This window comes from Acomys minous (genome assembly GCF_964271855.1).
Source record: "Acomys minous genome assembly, chromosome: 5".
Lineage (NCBI taxonomy): Eukaryota > Metazoa > Chordata > Mammalia > Rodentia > Muridae > Acomys > Acomys minous.
In genome coordinates, this window is record NC_140494.1 from 49,842,773 (window position 1) to 49,865,680 (window position 22,908).

At 37.5% G+C, this 22,908-nt stretch overlaps 1 protein-coding gene across 7 annotated transcripts in view; it reads right to left on the reverse strand.

Moving 5' to 3' along the window:
- Positions 1 to 22,908, reverse strand: part of CDH12 (cadherin 12) — a 1,018,075-nt gene that overhangs the window by 815,923 nt on the left and 179,244 nt on the right. The window lies entirely within an intron of this gene.

Consider the following 22,908-nt stretch of genomic DNA (forward strand, 5'->3'; position numbering starts at 1 on the left):
AGAAAGAGGAGAAGAGCTGAGGGGCGGGCCTGCAAGGGTGGAACACAGTCAAGTGCATGATTTAATTAAGATAAAATAGAATACATGAAACAATATTACGTAAAATGAATATAATTAAAGTATATACATACACACACAGAGAGAGAGAGAGAGAGAGAGAGAGAGAGAGAGAGAGAGAGAGAGAGAGAGAGAAAGTAACAACTATTAAAGAAAAAAAGGCCACGAATTTGAACTAGAGAAACAACAGGTATAAGGTGGTGGGAGGGAGATAAGAAAAAGGATGAAATGATGTAATCCTGTAATTGCAGTACTTGGAGAGGCAGAGGCAGGCGGATCTCTGTGAGTTTGAGGCCAGCACGGTCTACAAAGTGAGTCCAGGACAGCCAAGGCTATATAGAGAAATCCTGTCTCGAAAAAAACAGCAACAATAAAAATGTTTTTAAATGTACTGAAAATAAGTTTTTCTCATAGTGTAGACTCTCTTCATATGAATAATGATGTCCATTTATTTACAGAGAAGTTTTAGTTTGATGAAATCATTTCTGCGAATTGTTGGTTTAATGCCTATACTACCAATGGTCACATTTAGAAATTCCTTTTCTGTCTTATTACTTGAAGTGTATTTCATTCACTCTTCTTTACCATAGTCAAGTTATCAGGTCTTATATTAAGATCCTTGAACAAACAAGTAGCTGTGAATGTGTGCACTAGGCCAACGAGCAAATGTCCCACCTCAGCTACTGATTTGTGGCTATTTTGGGAGGTGGAGGGTGAGCTTTGCTTTCTTGGACCAAGCTTGTGAAAGCTAATCAAGGTTCCAGTAAATGAACAAAAAGAAAAAACTAGGCAGCACATGAAATTGGGAAGGAGAAGCAGAAAAAAGGACAGGAAAGAAATTCCAAGGTGGAAAATAGAATGAATTGGATCCAAATGCCTTATATGCATATGTGAAATTCTCAAATTTAAAAATTATTGAAAGACAATTATGAATAAAGCTGCTATGAACATGGTTGAGCATTGTCCTTGTTGTGTGCTGGAACATCTTCTGGGTGTATTCCAAGAGCAGAATAGCTGGATCTTGAGGAAGCCTTATTCTCAGTTTTCTGAGATAGCGCCAGATAGATTTCCAAAGTGGCTGTACTAGTTTGCATTCCCAACAGCAATGATGGAGTGTTCCTCTCTCTTTCCACATCCTCGCCAGCATGTAGTATTACTTGAGTTTTTGATTTTAGCCATTCTGATAGGTGTAAGATGGACTCTCAGAGTTGTTTTGATTTGCGTTTCTCTGATGACTAACAAGGATGAGCATTTCTTTAAGTGTTGCTCAGCCATTTGATATTCCTCGGTTGAGAATTCTCTGTTTAGTTCTGAGCCCCATTTCTCTATTGGGTCATTTGGTTTGGTGATGTTTAATTTCTTGAGTTCTTTATATATTTTGAATATTAGACCTTTGTCAGAGGTAGGGTTGATGAAGATCTTTTCCCAGTCTCTAGGCTGTCACTTTGTTCCGTTAACAGTTCTTTGCCTTACAGAAGCTTCTCAGCCTCATAAGGTCCCATTTATTAATTGTTGACCTTAAGGCCTAGACTGTTGATGTTCTGTTCAGGAAGTTGTCTCCTGTGCCAATGTGTTCCAGGCTTGTCCTCACTTTTCTTCTAACCAATTTAGTGTCTCTGGTTTTTTGTTGAGGTCTTTGATCCACTTGGACTTGATTCATATTAGCCAGAACATGGAAATGGCCTAAGTGTCCCTCAGTAGAAGAATAGATAAAGAACTGTGGTACATTTACACTATGGAATACTATTCAACTATTAATAACATGAAATTTTCAAAATTTGTGGACAAATGGATTGAACTAGAAAAGATAATAATGAGTGAGTTCACCCAGAAGCAGAAAGAGTCAAATGGTATATACTCACTTATGTCTAGATACTAGCCCAAGGGGCATGTCCCATGAAAGTCTTCATTTACCAGGAAAGCGGGTCAGAGGGGAGGACATCCTATTGGGACTCCAGGTGAGAAAAGCATGGGAGAATGGGGAAATAGAAGGATCCAGAGGGTCCTAGAAACCTACAACATGAACATTATGACATGCAGATCTAGGCCCAGGGGTCCTGCTCAAACTATGGCACCAGCCAAGGACAATATGTGCAGTAAACTTCAAACCCATATACAGTCTAGCCAATGGACAGGATATTCTCCACAGTTGAGTGGAGAGTGGGGACTGACGTTCACATGAACTCTCATGCCCCATTTTTGACCACGTCCCCTTGATGGGGAGGCATGGTGGCACTCAAAGGAAGGATAGCAGACTACCAAGAAGAGAGTTGATACCCTATGAGCATATACAGGAGGAGGAAGTCCCCCTCAGTCACAGTCATAGGGCAGTGAAGTAGGGGAAAACAGGAGGGAGGTAGGAATGGGAGGATACCAGGGATGGGATAACAATTGAGATGTAATATGAATAAATTAATAATATATATAAATTATTGGAAGAAGATATTGACTATATAGTGTTTGGCTTAATCACATAGGTGTGGGGGATGGGTTTTTCTTTATAGTAAAACCATAGCATTAGTGGATGATAGGATAAAATACCAAGATTGAAGTAAATGATTGATAGAAAGTAATTAAATGAAGTGGAACCTACTAGAAGGCTTCATCAGAAATAAACATGCAAATAAATGGAACCAGGGTATGGACTTCTGTAACAATGAGAAATATGCCTAAGGAGACACAAAATGAAAGGGAAGGCAGCCGTAAACATTGTAAGAATGAGTTCTGTCTGAAAAGTAATGAGATATGTTGACCAACCTTTATTTAAAATACAAAATCTTCCTGCGGGAGCGAGGTTGTGTATAAAATGACTTGATCAACATAATGTTTCATTTGTATGACAATGGCACAAGGCCAGAATGTAAACAGAGTGTTTGAATGGTATCAGTTAGTTGAAAACCTTACAGAAGTTTTGATGAAATTCATTGTTAGCTGTTCCATTCCCTGAAGATGAGATTCTGGCAGAGGCTCCCAGATCTTTCCACTGGAAGTGTTCGCTAATATGTTACAAGTGGCTTTCTAGGCAGAGACTGAAAAACAAACCTGATTACTGCCAATGTTTATATATTTATAACTACACAGTCACTCTTCCCCAACAGGGAGACCATGCATACTCCCAAACTCTTTGCAAGGTCAGGGAAAACAACGTCCATCAAATGTTGTTCTAAGTTTTAAACAATTAGAAAATACAGCATGGATTAAGTTAACAATCCTAAATAAGCTTATATACAAGGTTCAAGCTTTTATTCTGTAATATAGCCAAAATGTTCCTAAACAGAAAAATGCTGGCCTGTTAAGATAGCTCAGCAGGTACAGAGACTGGATGCCAAGTCAGACACCGTGAACTTGGTCTCTGGAGTTTTATATGGCAGAGAGAGAAGCTGTCCTCTCGCCTCCCTGGGCTGCAGTGTGTCCGTGCCTTCACACATACTCACACATAAAAGCAAATGAATAGATGGAAGCAAAATAAGAATGAAAAGGTGTAAATATGTTGACCTTAACATTACAGTAGGAAAAAGCTTCAAGTGTCAAGCACCAAAACTTAGTAATTCTCCCAACCATGGTCTGAGTACTTCTTTCCATATAATCACTGATACAGTGAATGCCCACAGCAGTTGAAGAAAAGTGTCAGGCTAGTGGTGATAACACAATATTCAGGTCTGGAAATCCCACATTATTATCCCATCCAATTCCTCTAGATTGCTATTATGATTAATAAAAAGAAAAGAAGATGATAAGGTAATAAGATGCCAGGCAAAAGTTATTATATTATATGAGGTTTATTAAGTGAGCATGGGGGAGAAGGAATGGGGTAGGGGTACCCCAGAGAGAGAAGAAAAGGGAGAGAGAGAGAAAAAGTAAGAGAGTAGAACAAGTAGAGGTGATAAAAAGGGGGGACAGAGAGAGAGGAGAGGAAGGAGGGCAAAGAGAGAGAGAGAGAGAGAGAGAGAGAGATAGAAAGAGAGAGAGAGAGAGATAGAAAGAGAGAGAGAGAGAGAAGAGAGAGAGAGAGAGAGAGAGAGAGAGAGAGAGAGAGAGAGAGAAAGGAGACACATGCATTGGAGGGTCTGTCTTTTATATGGCCCTGGGCAAGGCCACATCCCTGTGTCAGGTAAGCAGTGACATCACAGGTAGGCAGACTGAAGCAGAATACTAACAATTGCTAAATACTGTCTATTACTATTTCAACATCTTTATAATGACATAGGTAATGAAGATTAGAACATGACCCTCCCTCATCAAAACAGACTTTTCTTCACAAATAAAATACTGAAAATGTGAGAATTCAGAAGAGAACATTTCAGCGACTCCTTATCTCATTATAATAACTATGAGTGACAATAAATCCTGAAATACGATGTTTTAGCACAGTAAAATCTAAAATAATGCAATAAAATTTCAAATTTTTTGTAACTTTAATGTGGGGTTCTGCCATAGAGTTCATTTTATAAATGAAGATTCTGGAAAACGTAGAAGAGCTATGCTATTCTTCTATAAGATCTGAATTACCTCTGCAGTGTGTCAGCTAAAATATTTTGTTAACATAATATCAGCATAATGTTAAACTAAATTTGTCCAAAAGTTTTAGATGAGAAGATGGAGGGAGAAAGGAAACATAGGGAAACTCAAGAGTAGAATGTTAAAAATATTAGGAAAAATAAAAGGTTGTTAGGGTCTGGGTGATCTGCTGAATAAAGACTCCAAGGCAGTATCCAAAAACGAAGACTGTTTTTATTCTAGCACGCTAGGATCACCACTCTCCTCTAGAGAGCGACCGTAAAATGAGCACACAGGCTCAACTGATAGGCAGTTGGAGGGTTTTGTGACAAGTTTTAATTGACTGATCAGAATTGAATGAGAGTGTAGGAGGGGGTTTAGCATTGACTATTGGTTGGGTTACTGAGGACTTTCTGAGTCACTGAGGCTCTTACTCAGGAGTTGGCTTTTAATTTGATTGGATGGACCCAGCTGTGTGTTCTTTACCAAGGCCATGAAATAATAAAAAAAAAAAGTATCTAGTCATTTTGTCCTATAAGCTGATTAGGTGCCCCTGAGCTCTCCATAACGTGTAGTTGTTCCAGGAATTGTTAGAAACATGGCCTAGTTAGGCAGAATAAAAACCTGAAACCTGGGCGGGGCATGGTGGCGCACGCCTTTAATCCCAGCACTCTGGAGGCAGAGACAGGCGGATCGCTGTGAGTTGGAGGCCAGCCTGGTCTACAAAGTGAGTCCAGGACAGCCAAGGCTACACAGAGAGACTCTGTCTCGAAACATCAAAAACAACAACAACAACAAACCCTGAAACCTGTCATGGAGTTGGTCTTGCCAAGCACACTGGGGTTTTCGGGGTGTTTCGGGTCCCTAGGGCCCCTGGGGTCAGGTTCCTTCAAGGTAGACCATTCTCTGTATCCATGCAATGTTGATAAAAGAATTAGCTAGTCTTTATGGTTTTTTTCTAGAAATTGTTTTTGAGTTTTAGGAAATATTTTTTACAGCCAGGTTTGATGGTTTTAGCTGTTTTAAGGATAAAGGAGGAAGATTGTCATGAGTTCCATGTATCATTCTGAATTAAAAAATAAAATCCAATCTCAAAAACCATAAAGAGATCATATTAATTATAAATAATCTTAATAATAAGATGTTAAATTTTATTAAATTAAATTTCATGTTTTTTATCATTTAATACTTACTAACATTATGATCATATATCATCTGAATTTATCAAACTATTAGACACTTTGGCCAGATATCAACATATTTTATTGTTTGACTTTGTTACCTATGATATATATATTTCATATTGCTTTGTGAAGTTGTACAAATCAGATAAGTCACCTAGCATTACATATCTTTATATTTGAAGTGGGGAGGTATACTCAAGCTCATGATATCTTTTTAGTAGGCTGCTCAGCATCTACTAGAATAATTTTCCATCTTTAAAATATAATTTAATATTTTTATTCCCATTTTGATAACTTTTGTGTTTTGAGTTCTTTTTAATTTCTTGTGATTCATGGATTCATAACTGATGGTTGCTAAAAGTGTGGAGGTAGTATTATCCTAATTGGAGAATAGATCAAGAATTAGCTGGGTTGTGCTCATATTTGGGTCTCACATAGAACCCAGGGAACTCCAATCTGAGTTTATAAGTGATGTTGTTAAATCAGAAATAAAACTATTGAATACTCATGTCCTCTCAAAAAATATGTGTAGACTATATAGTTTAATAATGCTCAACAAGTTTGGTGTGGCATAGTTAAAAATTAACTGCTGGCCCTGGAAGATAGCTTAGTCGAGAAAGAATTTGCCAAGTAAGGATAAGGACTAGGCTTCAGGACAAGCTGAAGTAGAGAGCTGCCATATTTTAAGATACCTTGCTTCAGTGCACAATAGGAAACTTATGGAAGAAGACACTGCATAGCAACCTGAAGCCACCGATGCCTTCATGCCCCTCCACATACTCATGTACCCACCTAAATGAGACAAATACTCCCAATAGCATGGATATGTGACATACTGATTGCATAAGTTTGAAAGGTCTTCTGTATATTAATACATGATTCAAAATTTCATAAACACAGCCTACTCATTTCAGCTCTCCTCACCTTTCTAATAGATGCTACTTTTAATAGGTCTTATTTTGAAACCTTCTTATATTTGACTCAGCTCTTCTTTTTTCCTAGAAACTCCATTCTCTCTCTTCACCTGTTTTTGTTCTTTGTTTTTTTGTTTTTTTGTTTGTTTGTTTGTTTGTTTTGTTTTAATCCTAGGGTTACCCTAGATCCTTTTTTAAACTGTGGCTTTTTGGTCATGTCATGATCTCTGCTGAAATGATGGAATTATAAATTTACAACCATACATCTTCTGATACATGTGTCTACTGCTACATCCCCACTTCCTACATAGATGTCACAAGTTCTTAAAAGTGAACACCTCAAAAACCAAACCTGTGTCAGTTCTGACAAAAAGATTTCTTTAATATTTTCTAGTTTAGCAATGGAACAAACCTACATGAATGTATGAATCATAAGATTACATTCATTATCCACACCCAAATGTAATACTACTCTACATTCTTATTGTATTTGCTGTAGAAATCTTTTCCTCTTGGTAGAAAATGTCCCCAGATCTCTTAAGAAAGTAAAAAGAATTGATAAATAAAGTTAAAATGGAGTCTCATGGAAATCCTGAACCACTCAAGACATTGCTAAGACAATGAGTTACTCTCTTCAAACTTACAGCAGGAGCTTCATTGTCAAAGACAACATGGACATAACTCATTGAACTTGAAGAAGTCAAGCTGGTGCCTACATGGAGCTTTCAAGCCTCCATTATACTGTCTTTGGTGTTGGAAGGTACTCTCTAGGCTACCCAAAACAAAATGCAAATACCAATTGTATAAAAAACTTTGACCAAAAATTTGTCCAGACTGCAACATATGCTACAACTATGGTGGCACATAGCTTGTCGGAATAGCCAAACATATACCTAGCTTAACTTTAATCCCACTCCATAAGATGAAACCCACATCCAACATTGCCTACATAAACAAGAACCAGAAACCAGAAACAAGGCCCATTGTACTTGAATAAGACTAAACACTACTGGTCTAAAAAAAGTATCAATAAAAGACTCCTAATAATATTGTACTTTACTCATGCATTATCTAGTCTTCACTAGAGAAGCTTCCTCCAGCACCACATGGGAACAGATAGAGAGACTCATAGCCAGACATTAAGTGGAGAGAGAGAGTCTTAATAAAATGTTTTCATCAAATCCATCCCCTTAATTAAGGTAACCCTAAAGAAGAAGGAGGAGGAGGAGGAGGAGGAGGAGGGGAGGGGGAAGGGGAGGAGGAGAAGGAGGTGTGAAAGCCAGAAGGGATGGAGGACATCAGGAAAATAAGGTCCTCTGAATCAAGTAAGCAAGATTCACATGAGCTCACAGAGACTGGACCAACTAGTACAGGGCCTACATGGGTCTGCATAAGGTTCTATTCATAAATACTACAGATTTTATCTTGATATATTATAGGACTGCTGAGTGTGAAAATGACTTGTTCTCTGAATCTTGTCCCTGCTCTTGGGACCCTTTTATTCTATTGGGTTGCCTTGTCCAACTTTGACAATGAGCCTTGCTTTATCTTATTATATTTTACTATGTCATATTTTGTTTTTATCATCCATTAACCAGGTTTTTTCTAATGAGAAAAAGAAAGACACAGGGGATATAGAAAGGAGAGAAGGTAAGGAACAATTGGATGTTATAGAGGAAGCAAAAACTATAATCATGATACAGTATATGAAAAACAATCTATTTTCAATAAAGGAAAAATTATAAAAACAAAAAGAAAGTTAAAAAACTATGAGTCCCCTCATCAATATTCGATAAGCCTTATAAATTTGTTTGTAGAAAGGAAATCCTTCCGTAATATAGCATTTTGGATGTTATTTAGGAAACTCTTCTGATGCAGAATGTGCGAGTAATTACTCAAAGTGGAATGGGCTATTTGGTTATGACCGTTATCTGTATCATCCATGATCCTTTGATTAACCATTTACCATTGCTCAATTCATTTTAACTCATTGGTTTCCCAGTCTACACATGAATAAATATTTGGATCTGTCTATTTTCAATACTATGTTTGAAGTGAACAGAGTTTTAATCCCTGACCTTGTCCAGAAAAAAGACAAAACCATACTGAGAACGTTATTTCTAAGAGATTTCTAGATTATTATTCTAAAATTTAGCATACCATAGTCGTTGTTTATCTAGTTACTACAAGGGTCTCCTATGTGGTCCTTGATAAATTAATTCTAAATCTCTTTTAACTTGTTTGGCATATATCACCAATGATGATATTATAACAGAATTATTCAAGTCAAGTGTTCTATCAATATATATCCACTGAAATAAATAGTATGCTGTTATCAAAGTGAAGATATGAAAATTAAGTAAATTATTAACGAAAGTTGAGAGAAAAATTCAGTTTTCTCTTCCAACTCTTGAGACAAGGGAATACCTAAATATTGCATAGGTCTTGCATATTAATTCTCTTTTTTCAATTTATATTTTATTTATTATAATGTATTCACATTGCTTCCCAATTGTTATCCCCTTGCTCTTAAGTTCGCATTCCCACCCTCCCTTTTTCTTCTGTCCTATTCACCTCCCCTAAACCTCTGATAGGGAGGACCCTGCCTACCCCACTGTCTGGTTACAGACGATTATTTCTAGTCAGGATAGCCTGCATCCCTTTCCTCTGTTTGCCCAAAATATCATCTTGCGAAGGGACAGTGATCAAATCCTGGATACCAGAGTTCATGCGAGAGATTCAGCAAAAGTTCCCCCTTACCTCCTATGTGGAGAATGAGCTGTCCATTGGCTACATCTGAACAAGGGGTCCTGGTTCTCTGTATCCAATATCCTTGATTGGTGCATCAGGTTGTTTAGGGACCCATGTTTCTAGAGCTGCAGGCTTTGATAGTCTCCCAGTGGAGCTCCTGCTCCCTTCAGGACCTTTTATTTCCCTATTCTTCCCTGCAACTCTCAGAACTCTGCCCAGAGTCCAGCTTCGAGTCCTAATATCTGTACCAATTCCTCCCTGGGTGGAGTTTCTTAAAGGACATCTATTTGGGATTAATATCCACTTATAAGTAAGTATATACCATGCATATCTTTCTGAGTCTGGGTCACCTCACTCAGTATGATGCTTTCTAGTTCCATCCATTTGCCTGCAAATTTCAAGATGTCCTTGGTTTTAATAGCTGAGTAGTATTTCATTGTGTAAATATACAAAAGTTTCTTTTTAAGTTTAATTTTATTTTAATTTATTCAGATTACATTGCAATTGTTACCCAGTCACTTGAATCTACCTGTTCCCACCCTCCTCCCTCTTCTGCCCTATTCCCTCTCCTAGACCTCTTACTGAAGGCGACATTCTCCCCCATCATATGACCACAGCCAATCAAAATACACTTGAAATAAGCAGGGAAGCAGAGCTATTTTATGGTATTTCAAAATAGCAGTCTTCAGGCCTGTTTCCCCGTCTTCTGTGTGCATTTCTTTGCTTGTTTCTATGTCTACATGCTTATGGGCTCTGAAAGCAAATATTTTTGTTTCAATTGTACATTGTATAACTTTCTTATTTTTATTCTTTTTTGAAAATATTTTCATTATGTTTCTTTTTTAACATATAAATTTATATTATTACACATGAGTAAAATAAAGTACATACAGCAGGGAGACCCACGAAACAATCAGGAATTATATAAATGTTACATTCATAGTGATTTGGCCATTTGTATTTGGCAAACTTGAAGTAAACATCTTTCCTATATTATCGGGTCTATCATATCTCATCCCTATGAACTTAAAGCATCTATATTTATCTAAAAACATCTTAACTGCTAACCTACTAAGTTTAATTGAAATTAAATCAGTATCTTCAGATCCACCAAATAACACAGAAACTATCAAAAGTCTATCAATATCAAAACATCAAAAACACTATTTATTTAGACAACAATGTTCATGCATTATCTTATAGTATACAGACATAATAGTACTTGTTTCCCCCAAACAGACTTACTTTAAAATGGATCATTAACTAATATGTGATAGTCTTATTATTATTGTAATCTCAGGTATATAATTATTATAAAATCAAATAAGTAATGCAGTATGAAAATACTAATAAGTATTTTAAAGGGGACTCTTACTAGGGGGTTAAATAGCTGTCAACAATACATTTTGACTGTCAGAGAATCATTAGAAATATCCTGTCTTGAGGCTATAGACATGACTCTATGGCTAAGAACACTTTATCCCCAGGCAGATTACCCAAGATCTCTTCAAAGCATCCATGAGGCATCTCAGAGGTTTTGATGTTATGTTCTGGCCTCCATAGGCAGTGTACAGATGTAGGCAAAACACTCAATACATAAGCTATAAATAAGTAAAACTTTAAAATAAAACCAAATATCTAATCTTGAAAGCCCATGGAAGACTGTTTTTTTGAAATACCTTAAAATATCTCTGCTTCTCTGCTTATTTGAAGTGTATGTTGATTGGTTATAAGCTTCCCTAGGTATATGGAAATGACAGCTATGCCTTGCCTCATGTTTTACCCCATAATAGCATCTCTTCAGATAGTTTCTCAGAATATGCTATGAATAAAAAAACATACTCTTCTTTGATAATTCTGGCAAAGTGTGGGCCATTGTGAACATAAAAGTCTTTTGGGGGGAAATAGCAAGATAGTTAATTGATAGTAACTCTTCCACATAGTAAAACAGGAAGAAGGAAATACAGTGTTTTCAAATTGGAACCTCTTCTACTTCTTAGATTGCAAGCAAGCCACATGAGCATTTAGTCTGAATTTTAAAATTCAGTAAGTGAATTATTTGAAGATATTCTTGAAATGATAGCTCTTTTATGGAAAATAAAATTACATGAGTTTCTTTCAGATGTAGGCAGCTAAAGTTTAGTACTAGGCAGGAACATTATAATTATACTTAACAATTGCTAATAATATTATTCTTATTGAAAGATTCTAAAATGCAGCAATTGTAAGTACAGTACACAGTCTATTGCATATGTTATGCATATTGAACAATCAAAAAAATCTCAGTTTTCTCCATCTTATAATGTTGAGGTTCCTTGGGTAATTGACAAAGAAAATTGTCAAACAAAACAAGCAAGTGGCAATGACGCTAACACAAAGCACTGATTAGATTAAGTGGTATATTTTGACTTGTGCAAAGTTTTTACTCTTGTCAATTACTTAGATTGACCCTGAAAATCTCCTGGTTTGCTCCTTGATGTAGCTCATCATGTAGCTGATTATGCCTTCTCCTTTTGTTATCGCAAACCCCCTCTGTGCCATGGTTTCCATCAGTGGGTCTGCCATAGCAGAGTTCAGTACACAGAATGACCCATTCAGCATTGACAACAACAAAAAATCAAGCTGCTGAAAAGCCAAAGGGCAGGATCCCACTTCCAGAATATTGGAGCCAGCTCCTCACTTTGTTTATATATTTTAAGTTTTATTACACGAAAGTGGTGAGTAAGAGTTCTCTCTTCTTTAGATAAGAACACTGGCATTTCAAGAGGCCCCTACATTCAGAACCCGATCTAAATTCAAATATTTCCCAAAGGCATTACCTCTCATTGTCATTTTATGAATGTTAGAGCTTCATCAAAGATGATGGCGAGTTGGCATGTTGCAAACAAATATGTAGTCCAAAACATAATTTACTTAGTTCATTACTAGATAAGTATCATTTCTAATACTAGAAATGACATTTACAAACCACAAATCATCATATAAAGACATTTTTAGATTCTAAATTTTAATGTCCTGAACAACAACAATAAGAACAACAACAACTGAACAGAATTTTTCTTCAGACGGTTTGGCACAATGAAGCATGTCCTGTGAAGATGTTACTGTAATTGTCAAAGTACGTTTTTTCGAATTTTACTTCACTGAAAATGGATTGTTTCATTCACTGTATAATGGTTACAATTTCCTGTCCTTCAACTCCTCTGAGATAATCCTCATAGATCTTAATTAAACATACCCCTATTTTTTTCTTCCATTACAAAACAGACAGGACTCCTTTCCAAGAACTGACCAGGCTTTGTCCCTGTTTAGCTATCGAGATCAGATGGGATTGTCATGTTCAAGATGGTGTGACTGTATACTAATTTATTAGCAGACATTAGCCATACAATAAAGGATAAGCATACTACAATCCACAGACCCAAAGAAGCTAAGTGACAAAAAGGACCTTAGGAAGGATGCTTAATTCTCATTCAGAAGTGCAAGTAGACTTTAGAAGCAGCTGAAGAGAGGGAACAGTACAGGAGCTTTCCATAGATGTCCTCTGAAACTCCAGCTAGGAGCAGATCGATGCAGATGCTGAAACTCACAGTAAAACGCTGGGCAGGGTACAGAAATTCTTTTGGGCCAGTGGTGGGATAGAAGGATCCTTAGAAAACAGGAACTCAAGATCAACAGAGCCAAAAACTGTGGGCCCAGGAGGACCCGTGGAGACTGATGCACCAACCAAGAACCAGGCATGGAAAAGTCACTGGTCCCTACCTCAATGTAGCCAATACGTAGCTCAGTCTCCGTGTAGGTCACCTAGAAAGGGCACCAGGGACTATCTCCAACATGAATTATGTTGCCTCCTCTTTGATCATTTCCCCCAGGTGAGAAGAAGCCTTGCCAGGCAGCAGAGAAAGAGGATGCAGGAAGTCCTGAAGAGACTTGACAGTCTGGGATCTGTTGGTAAGGGAGAAGGGCTCCCTCTTTCTGAGGACTAGGAACAGTACACACATGAATTCATAGGGACTGATGCAGCATGTGTGTGGTCTACACCAGAAGGGGTTCCAGTGTTGAGAGATGAGGACATATGTACACATCCCTAACATGGAGGCTATCTGCTACTGATAAACACCTACAAATTAAAGACTAGTTTTCTCTAACAGAGCCATACACACTCAGAAGGGCAGGCCCAATACCCAGCAGATGACCAACACAAAACAAACTCAATGAAATAGTTTGTGATTCTTTGTCTTATAATATTTATGCAGAGTATTCATTTGTTTTTGTTATTCATTATGTATATATTTTATTATTTAAACTTACTTATAATTACAAGTTATCTAATGAAAATGATCACAGAAAGTTTTGGAAGTACAGCTACATACTATATTCAGTATATTAAAAATTCAAGAATCTAATTTTTAAATATTTCCCTGACTTATCAACAGGAAATGATTTTTTATTACTTGTTGTTTAATCCTATAGTACATGTACACTATAAATACATGTAACTTGTGAGAGTTTAAAGACCTGTATGTCTAAGTACATTAAATGAATGTCTTGTTTTAGACTGCATTTTCCACTAAATTAAAAAGCAATGCATCTTTGTGAAACTTCCAAGTTCACAAACTGCATTTGAGGATATCCACAGGGCAGTTAGATGAAGAATATCCACATTAATCACTAGCCATGTGTTGTAATAAAAGCCAATAACTATAGTGGTTTAAAATACATGCCTATGGGGGAGCTGAAAACAGATGACAACAATTCATTTTATAACTGAGCAGAGAGATGTCACCATTTTATTATCACCAAATCTCACATGTCATGATAACAAATTGGAAGAAAATGGGATTATTGATGAAAAAAGCAGTAGTAGTGAATCATGTTAGTTATGCATATCATGTGATGATAATTTCTTTCTTTGTATCAGGATTTGAAATAAAACAGAAAAACCATTCTTCCCTTTCTTTCTTCAAAAGAACACTTTTGGAAGAAACTTAAGCTTGTTTCACCTTGTATTTTCCTTTTCCAAGGGTTTTCAGTTTAAAAATAGTGGAGACAAGCACAATTTTTTATTATATTACTTAGATTATCTGCCATACTAAAGGTCTATTAATATATTAATTAATGTTTTGATTCACAGCGATCATGTTATTTCAGACACTGGGCACATCTCCTAGGTATGTTAACTGAATAGTAAAATTATCTGGTATCTTTTAGTTAAATTGACACAATCTTAAAACATGTAGGCTTGTTAAACATAGTCTTTCTCCCTCTATTTCTTCAATATTTCTTCATGTATAATCCACTATCTAGAAGTAATTATAAAAATTGTAGTATGGGTAAATTTATAAAGACATGTACAGCTAATGTATAAAATATTAAAATAATGAGATTGTTTCTGTTAATAAAGATGCCTGCAAATAAGATATATTAATCTATTTCTTATGTAAACAAAACTATAAAATAACTATATCATAAAAATATGAATGTGTGTTTGTGTGTGTGTGTGTGTGTGTGTGTGTGTGTGTGAGAAAGAGAGAGACAGAGATAGAGACATAGACAGAGACATGGAGAGTGATAAGCCAGGGAGAGACATGAAGACAGAATGTGAGTATGTGTTATGGTGGTACACGTCAGAGTCGGAAGGCCACTTTCTGAGTCACTTCATGCCTTACATATTGTTGTGCCAGGGTTTTTTCCTGTTTCTGCTGATATGTGCTCTAGTCGGCTGGCTAGCCTCTTCCTGTCTCTTTGTAGTTATTCTGGAGTGACATATGCTACCACCATCACACTCACCTTTATACATGGGTTCTGAGTACTGATATCAGTTCATCAGTCTTGCAGAGCAAACACTGCACCACCAAGCCATCTTTCCTATCCATTAAAAACTCAAAAATAAGGTCTACCTTAAAGATATGTGAATAATGCCAGAAAATACACAGAACAGAGGGGTTGGAGCTGGCACAGAGATTGCTGGACTATTGGCATGGAACCAAGATTACACAGAGGTGATGCTGAGCTTGACTCATTCTTAGACTATATGAATAGAAACAACTTAGTTATCATCTGCTCTCTGCAGTCTAAAGCAAAGCCACTGATAATAAATATTTTATATATAGTTATTTTGCAAAGTACTATTTGAAATGTGTAAGCATTGCTAATACTTCTGAGTGTAAAAGAACCCTTGCTGTTTTATTGTTGTTGTTGTAATTATTGATGACTGTACCCTCTGTTATTATTGTTCATTGTTATTATTACTACTGTGTGTCTTCTTTTTCATAAAAGCAAACAGCATCATCCAATAGAAACAATATACTTAATATACGAAGAGAAAAGATGAACTCAGGGCAATTGGAAAAGTTATTGGATGATTCAAGTTGAAAATAATGTCAGGTTCTAGTGTGAAATCCAGCTATTAAGGTCTGTTCTCTCTTCTCTCTCTCTCTCTCTCTCTCTCTCTCTCTCTCTCTCTCTCTCTCTCTCTCTCTGTGTGTGTGTGTGTGTGTGTGTCTGTGTCTCTCTGTCTCTGACGCCTTTTCTCTGTCTGTCTCTCAGTCTCTCTCTGTCTCTCTGTGTCTCTGCTTCTGTGTCTCTGCCTCTCTCCTCTCTCTCTCTCTCTCTCTCTCTCTCTCTCTCTCTCTCTACCCCCCTCTCTCTTTCAGAACACTGTAATAGTAAAATCCCTTGATGCTGAGAGTTTAAATGTGTGGGTTACCAGTTCAATAGTTCCTACAGAACACATTATGGGAAACCACACAGAGCTGCCTTGTGTTGGACAACAAACATTGCTCATTTCTTATCCACAATTTTATACACAATGTCTCTTCCTTACACTGACTTCTGGAAAAGGCTTGTCACTGATCCTTAGTGTCTTATGGCCTGAAAAGGTTTGCTCTCAACCCACATCATTATACATTTATTAGTATACACTGATCACAAATCCTCTGATCTACAAATATGCTAATATTCCAATGTTTAGAAAAGCAGTTCTACTTTACTTACTGAGAACTTAAAAACAAATTGTAAAATTCTGACATTAATTTTTTTAATGTAAAGTATTTTCAAAAATACTAACTTTTGTTTATTCCCTTCTTGGTACATCTCCTGAATTATTTATAAATAGAAAAATCTTTAAAATTACAATTTAAAAAAGTCTTACAATAAAAAAAATTATGTTACTCTTGGATGTATCAGCAATAACTACTTAGGCAAAATGAATGTCCATGTATCAACTAATATAACATATGTACGCATATGTATGTAAGTGCATATTCTTATAAAATGCTAAATTGGTATTTTTATTTTATTACTAAGAGCCATACTACAAAAATTGTCATGATGGTGTAAATGTCATTTTTTCTTTTTTAAAAATTGTTTTCCTTTATTAATTTATTCTTGTTACATCACAATGGTTATCCTATCCCTTGAATCCTCCCATTCTTCCCTCCCTCCTCTTTTCCGCTTATTCCCCTCCCCTATGACTGTTCCTGAGGGGGATTACCTCCCCCTGTATATGCTCATAGGGTATCAAGTCTCTTCTTGGTAACCTGCTGTCCTTCCTCTGAGTGCCACCAGGTCTCCCCCTCCAGGGGTCATGGTCAAAGGTGAGGCACCAGAGTATGTGAGAAAGTAATATCCCACTCTCCACTCTACTGTGGAGAATGTTCTGTCCATTGGCTAGATCTGGGTAGGGGTTTAAAGTTTACCGCCTGTATTGTCCTTGGCTGGTGCCTTAGTTTGAGCGGGACCCCTGGGCCCAAATCTGCCTATCATAATGTTCCACTTGTAGGTTTCTAGGACCCTCTGGATCCTTCTACTTTGTCATTCTCCCATGCTTCTCTCATCTAGAGTCCCAATAGAATGTCCTCCCCTCTGTCTCAGTTTCCTGGTAAGTGAAGGCTTTCGTGGGACATGCCCCTTGGGCTAATATTCAGATATAAGTGAGTATATACCATTTGAGTCTTTCTGCTTCTCACTCATTATGATCATTTCTAGCTCAATTCATTTATCCACAAATTTCAGGAATTCCTTGTTTTTAATAGCTGAGTAGTATTCCATAGTGTATATGTAGCACAGTTTCTTTATCCATAAATGTCATTTTTTAATTGTATTTCGTCTCATTTCAGCCAAAGGGAAAAAATCAATATGAGTTGTATCCCTGGCTCAGGTTATATTAGGTAACTGGTGAAAATCATTATGCTTCACTCTGGGTGAAGTGTGGGTACAAGATCATGATGCGTCACATTGGTTTGATTTTTGTGAATTCATTCACTTATTTTTCAAGGACAGTGCATATGCAGATTTGAAATGTAAATTTTATTTATTTATTTATTTATTTATTTATTTATCTATTTATTTTGGTTTTTCGAGACAGGGCCTCTCTGTGTAGCCTTGGCTGTCCTGGACTCACTTTGTAGACCAGGCTGGCCTCAAACTCACAGTGATCCACCTGCCTCTGCCTCCCGAGTGCTGGGACTAAAGGCTTGCGCCACCACGCCCGGCTTGAAATGTAAATTTTAGAGGTTTTAAGTTAAAGTCAGATTTTAATACTTGGCATTGTATAATGAGTACACATTTTCCACTTCTCAAAATTAAATTAAAGAAAGGTCTATACACATATTTTCACAAATTTTCATTAAATATGGCAAGCTTTGAAATATTCTCATGATTTTAAAGTTTGAAAAATATGTTTTTGGAGACAGGATCTCATCTAGCCTCAGGTCTCAAGCTTGCTATGTGGCTGAGGACAACTGTCACCTGCTGATCTTCATGAATGGTGCTAAACCGAGAGCCATGTTCATGCTAGGCAAACATTTACCAACTGATTTGTATCTCTACTGTAGAAACCCCATAATTCCTTTCTCATCCTTTTTAAAAATTAGTTTATTCATTTTACATCCCAGTAGTCGCCCCCTTCCCCGTCTCCTCCCAGTCCCATCTGCTCTTCCCTACCCCTCTCCTATTCCCTGGGAAAAGGGGGATCCCCCTACTCACCCACCCCAGCTCATCAAGTAGCATCAGCACTGATCCCTCTTCCCCTGTGGCCTAGCAAGGATGTCCTGCAAAGGGAAAGTGATGGAAAAGCAGGCAACAGAGTCCATGTCAGAGATACATCCCACTCCCATTATTAGTGACCTACAAGAAGCCTGAGCTGCCCATTGGCTACATCTTGGTAGATAACCAGGGGCCAGTCCATGCATGGTCCTTAGTTGGTGTTTCAGACTCCAAAGGCCCTTCTGTGCCCTGCTTAGTTGGTTCTGATGGTCTTCTTGTGGAGATCTTGTCAACTTTAGGTCCCTGTATCTTTTCCCCAACTTTTCGGCTAGAAACCCTGAGCTTTACCCAATGTTTGCCTGTGAGTCTCCTCATCTGTTTGGAACTACTGCTGGGTGGAGCATCTCAGCGGACATACATTTATCCTGTCTGTAAGCATAGCAGAGAATCCTTAATAATGTCAGGGGTTGGCTCTCTTACATGGGGTAGGTTTTGGGTTGGACCATGCACTGGCTGGATATTTCCTCAATCTCGGCTCTATTTCCTCTATCTTTATCTCTGCATAACCTGAAGGCAGGGTGAGTTTTGGAACAAAGTTTTTGTGGGTGGGTTGGTGTTCTCCGCCCTCTGCTAGGAATCTTGTCTGGTTAGAGGGGTTCCTCTTCATTCTCCATGGCCCCTGCTACTAGGCATCTCAGGTACAGTTCTCCTCATATCCTCCTAGAAGGGTATTCTGACTTAGGTCTCCAGCTTGTCACAGAGATGCTCCCAATAGCAGTTTAACTTTTCTCATCAAGCCTTTTATTCTTTGAGGTTTTATTTTACACTGATCATAATGGCTAAGATAAAATACTACTCAGCCATTAAAAACAAGGAAATCATGAAAGTTGCAATCAAATGGATGGAACTAAAAAAAAAAAAAAAAAGATTATCCTGAGTCAATAACCCAGATCCAGAAAGACACACTGGTATGCACTCATTTATAAATAGAATTAGGCCATTAGGTACAGGATAAACATAGTACAATGCACAAACCCAAAGAAGATAAGTAACAAGGAGGATGCTAGGGAGGATGCATAAATCTCACTCAGAAGAGGAAACAGAAAAGACAGAGGTAGTGGTTGAAGAGAGGGAACAAGTTAGGAGAGAGAGCACAGAGAGAAATAAGGGTGGAGGTCAGACCAGAGGAGAGGACAGAAAGTCCTATGATTTCTTATTCTAACTTTAAAATCTAATTAGTTATAATTAGAAAGATTTTTTTTAAAAAAAATCACCACAGTTCATGTTTTGAAATAGAATAGACAAAGAACTTAAGTCAGACACAGCAAGATACTCCAAATGTCAAGTAATTAAATACAAGGGGAAAATCTCTAAGAATATACATTTATGGACACAGAAGTCAAACCACGAACTGTAAAATGTGATGAACTCCTTTTTCCCACCTACAGAATCACCCTGAGTTCCTGGAAGTAATAGTTCTATGAGCCTGAACTCCAGGTTTTGAAAATAGGAACAGCTAAAGTGGCTTATTCAGTGGATTGGGACTTGTTCAAAATTTATTAAATTCAGCTATTAAGATAAAAATGTCTCTACAACGTTAATTGCTTAACCACAGAATATCTTCAGATACCAAAATTTCAGAATACCCTCACTATAAATTCAATATGTTGAGGTTGATACTTGTTAATTTGGAAAGAAATTATATATTCTAGCAAGTTCGAACTACTTTTCAGAGGGGTCTAAGACACCATGGGAAGATCTACAGAGTAAACTAACCTAGGTACATAGGAGGTCACAGAGACTGAACCACCAACCAAAGAGCTTTCACGGGTCAGACCTAGACTGTGTACCCATATATAACAGATGTGCAACTTGGTCATCATGTGGTCCCTTAATAATGGGAGTAGGGGCTGTTTCTGGCTCTGTGGCCTGCATTGGATCCCTTTCACCTATCCACCTTGCTTAGTCTGGCCTGAGAGGGAGAATATATCCTTAGTCCCTCTGTGACTTGAGGTGCCAGTGTGAGATGGTTCTCCTTAGAGACCCCCTGTACTCTGAGAAGAAGGATAGTGGGAATGGGGAGAGAAGCCCATGAGGGCTGGACTGGAAGGAGAGAGAGAAGGGGCTCAGATTAGGCTGTAAAATGATTAAATAAATAAAATTCGAAACAATGCAAAATAAAGGGTAAAGAAACCCAAAATGTTAGGAAAGTGTGGTGGTCTGAATGAAAATGGCCCCATATGCTCACATGGAGTGGGACTATTAGGAGGTGTGGCCTTGTTGGAGGAAGTGCAGCACTGGGGTTGGCATTGTGGTTTCAGATGCTCAAGGCAGGCTGAAAGTGTCTCTTTCCTCCTGCTGATCCAGATGTAGACTTCGGTGCTGACTCTCCAGCACCATGTCCTACCTGCATGCCTTCATGCTTCGCACCACCACTAAACTTCTGAACTGTAAGCAATCCCAATTAAATAATTTCCTTTATAAGAAAAAAAAAGTTAAGCCAATGTTATATTTGTATAACATTGTATGCTTGCTTTCTACATCTTACTGAAAGGTATAATATGCATCAAGTACTTTAAATACCCCCAGGATGAACCTTAGACACAATGAACAGTTTATTCTGAATTTTAAGAAGAGATCTTTAACCTTCCCAGGCTTGGACTATTCAAACCTCCTAGGTACCAATTATCTTTCTAGGCCGTTTGCAGGCTTACCTCTAAAGTCATAGCTGCCTGTCTGTCTAAAGTAGAATCACTCCCACTAGAAACAACCTTGTGTGATAAAGCATTTTTTAATACTTTAAGGTATTGTTGGAATATTAATTTAGTTTTCAGAGATATTCTTACACATGAAGATCAGAAGAATAACGTGCTTTATAGATGCATCACATGCATCAGTAGAGTGCACCACTAGAAAGGAAGCCAGTATAACCAAATAGTCAAACAGATATAAACTAGTATTCAGTGTATTGTGACTCTCCAATCCTGAGTCTAATTTCACTTTCCAGCCCAAGACCCACCACAGCCATGATCAAAACACACAAAGTTTTCTTTTACAATTGCCACTGAAAAGCTAACACTCACTTCTTCTCTCTTTTTTTCCCTACCATTTCTAAACTGTAATGAATTTTTTATTATCTCTCATTTAATTCCATGTAGGTTTATTCTTGCTGATAACATGATCTATTGTTCTCTGAGCCATGGTGAGATTGCCATTTCTTAAACTGAGAGCACTTATTGGAAATTAAACCTCTACTAATGTATTATAATTATTACTTGAGGGTAATTTGCTGCTCCAGCAGGGAGCCACAGCCAATGTGATGGCAACATTTCTACCAGGGAGCTGTTAATATTTCTTCTACACTCAAATCCCACATAATGGATCTTGCCTAAGGCTGATTAATGATTTCAGAGCCGGAAGAGTGATTTGTAGCTAAATCAGTCCTCACTGGAGGAGATTCAGGGTTATTTCAGTCAATACAGTTAAATAAGTGTAAACGGTAACTCCAGTTAACATGCATGTAATCTAGTAGGTAAGAAAGAGCAGCAATAAAAGCAAGTAAATAATGGTAATCCCCCTGTCCTCACATTTCATTTACACTTGCAGAAGGTACAAGGAAGAAACACAGTGCAGTGTCCTCAAACCCACAGAATTACTTCAGTGTTACACATTTTTGTCTGCATTGAAAAAGCAATTTCCAAAACAAGTAAAAGCAAATTGAGCTAAGTGCCTCAAATAAACCAGCATTTTCTCTCCCTTCTTCACTTTATATCCCCTTCCTCGCTAAGGATGAAATTGGATGAATAACTCAGGATGCAACTTGTCTAGATCAGTTCTCTAGAGGGAAAAGGCTCTCATTTAGGATAATGTGCTATACGCACACACAGACACCCAACCTTGTACACAGGGTCTAAGCCCTAGAGATTCCATCTGCCCAAACTCTTAGGAAGCAAGGATATTTCACGAGTAACCTTGAGTTCCCTTTACTCTGAGATCTACAGGAGGAGTGTATAAAAATCACTGCCCTACAGTCACTTAACTAAATCTTTTGTTAAAGCCAGTATCAATAAAAGCGCAGCTGTAAAACTGCAGTTAGGAATGAACCTATAGGCCTTAATATGCATCTTTCAACTTGCATTTCACTTATTGCCTTGCCACCTACTGTTCCATTGATTTCTAGCATTCTAATATGCCCTCTCTGTGTGAAACCCCGGATTTTGACTAGAAAAATTAATTAATAACAGCGTCCAAACAATAGTGCAAGGCAAAGGGAAACATGTTAAATAAGATCTGCGAGGCAAGTCATCCTGATTATGAGCCATGCCTGAAGAATAGCTGAAGTGTGAATGAGAACTGTTGGTACTTTCCCTACTTCAGATAACCACCAGCAAAATGTACCAGACAGCAGCATTGTACCATCTTGTGTTCTCTAATTCCCAGCAGACGTTGAGCTAAAGGAGTCACTGGAAAAGAGTCCCTAAAAAAGTCCAATATTTCTAATACTTAAAAAAACAAAG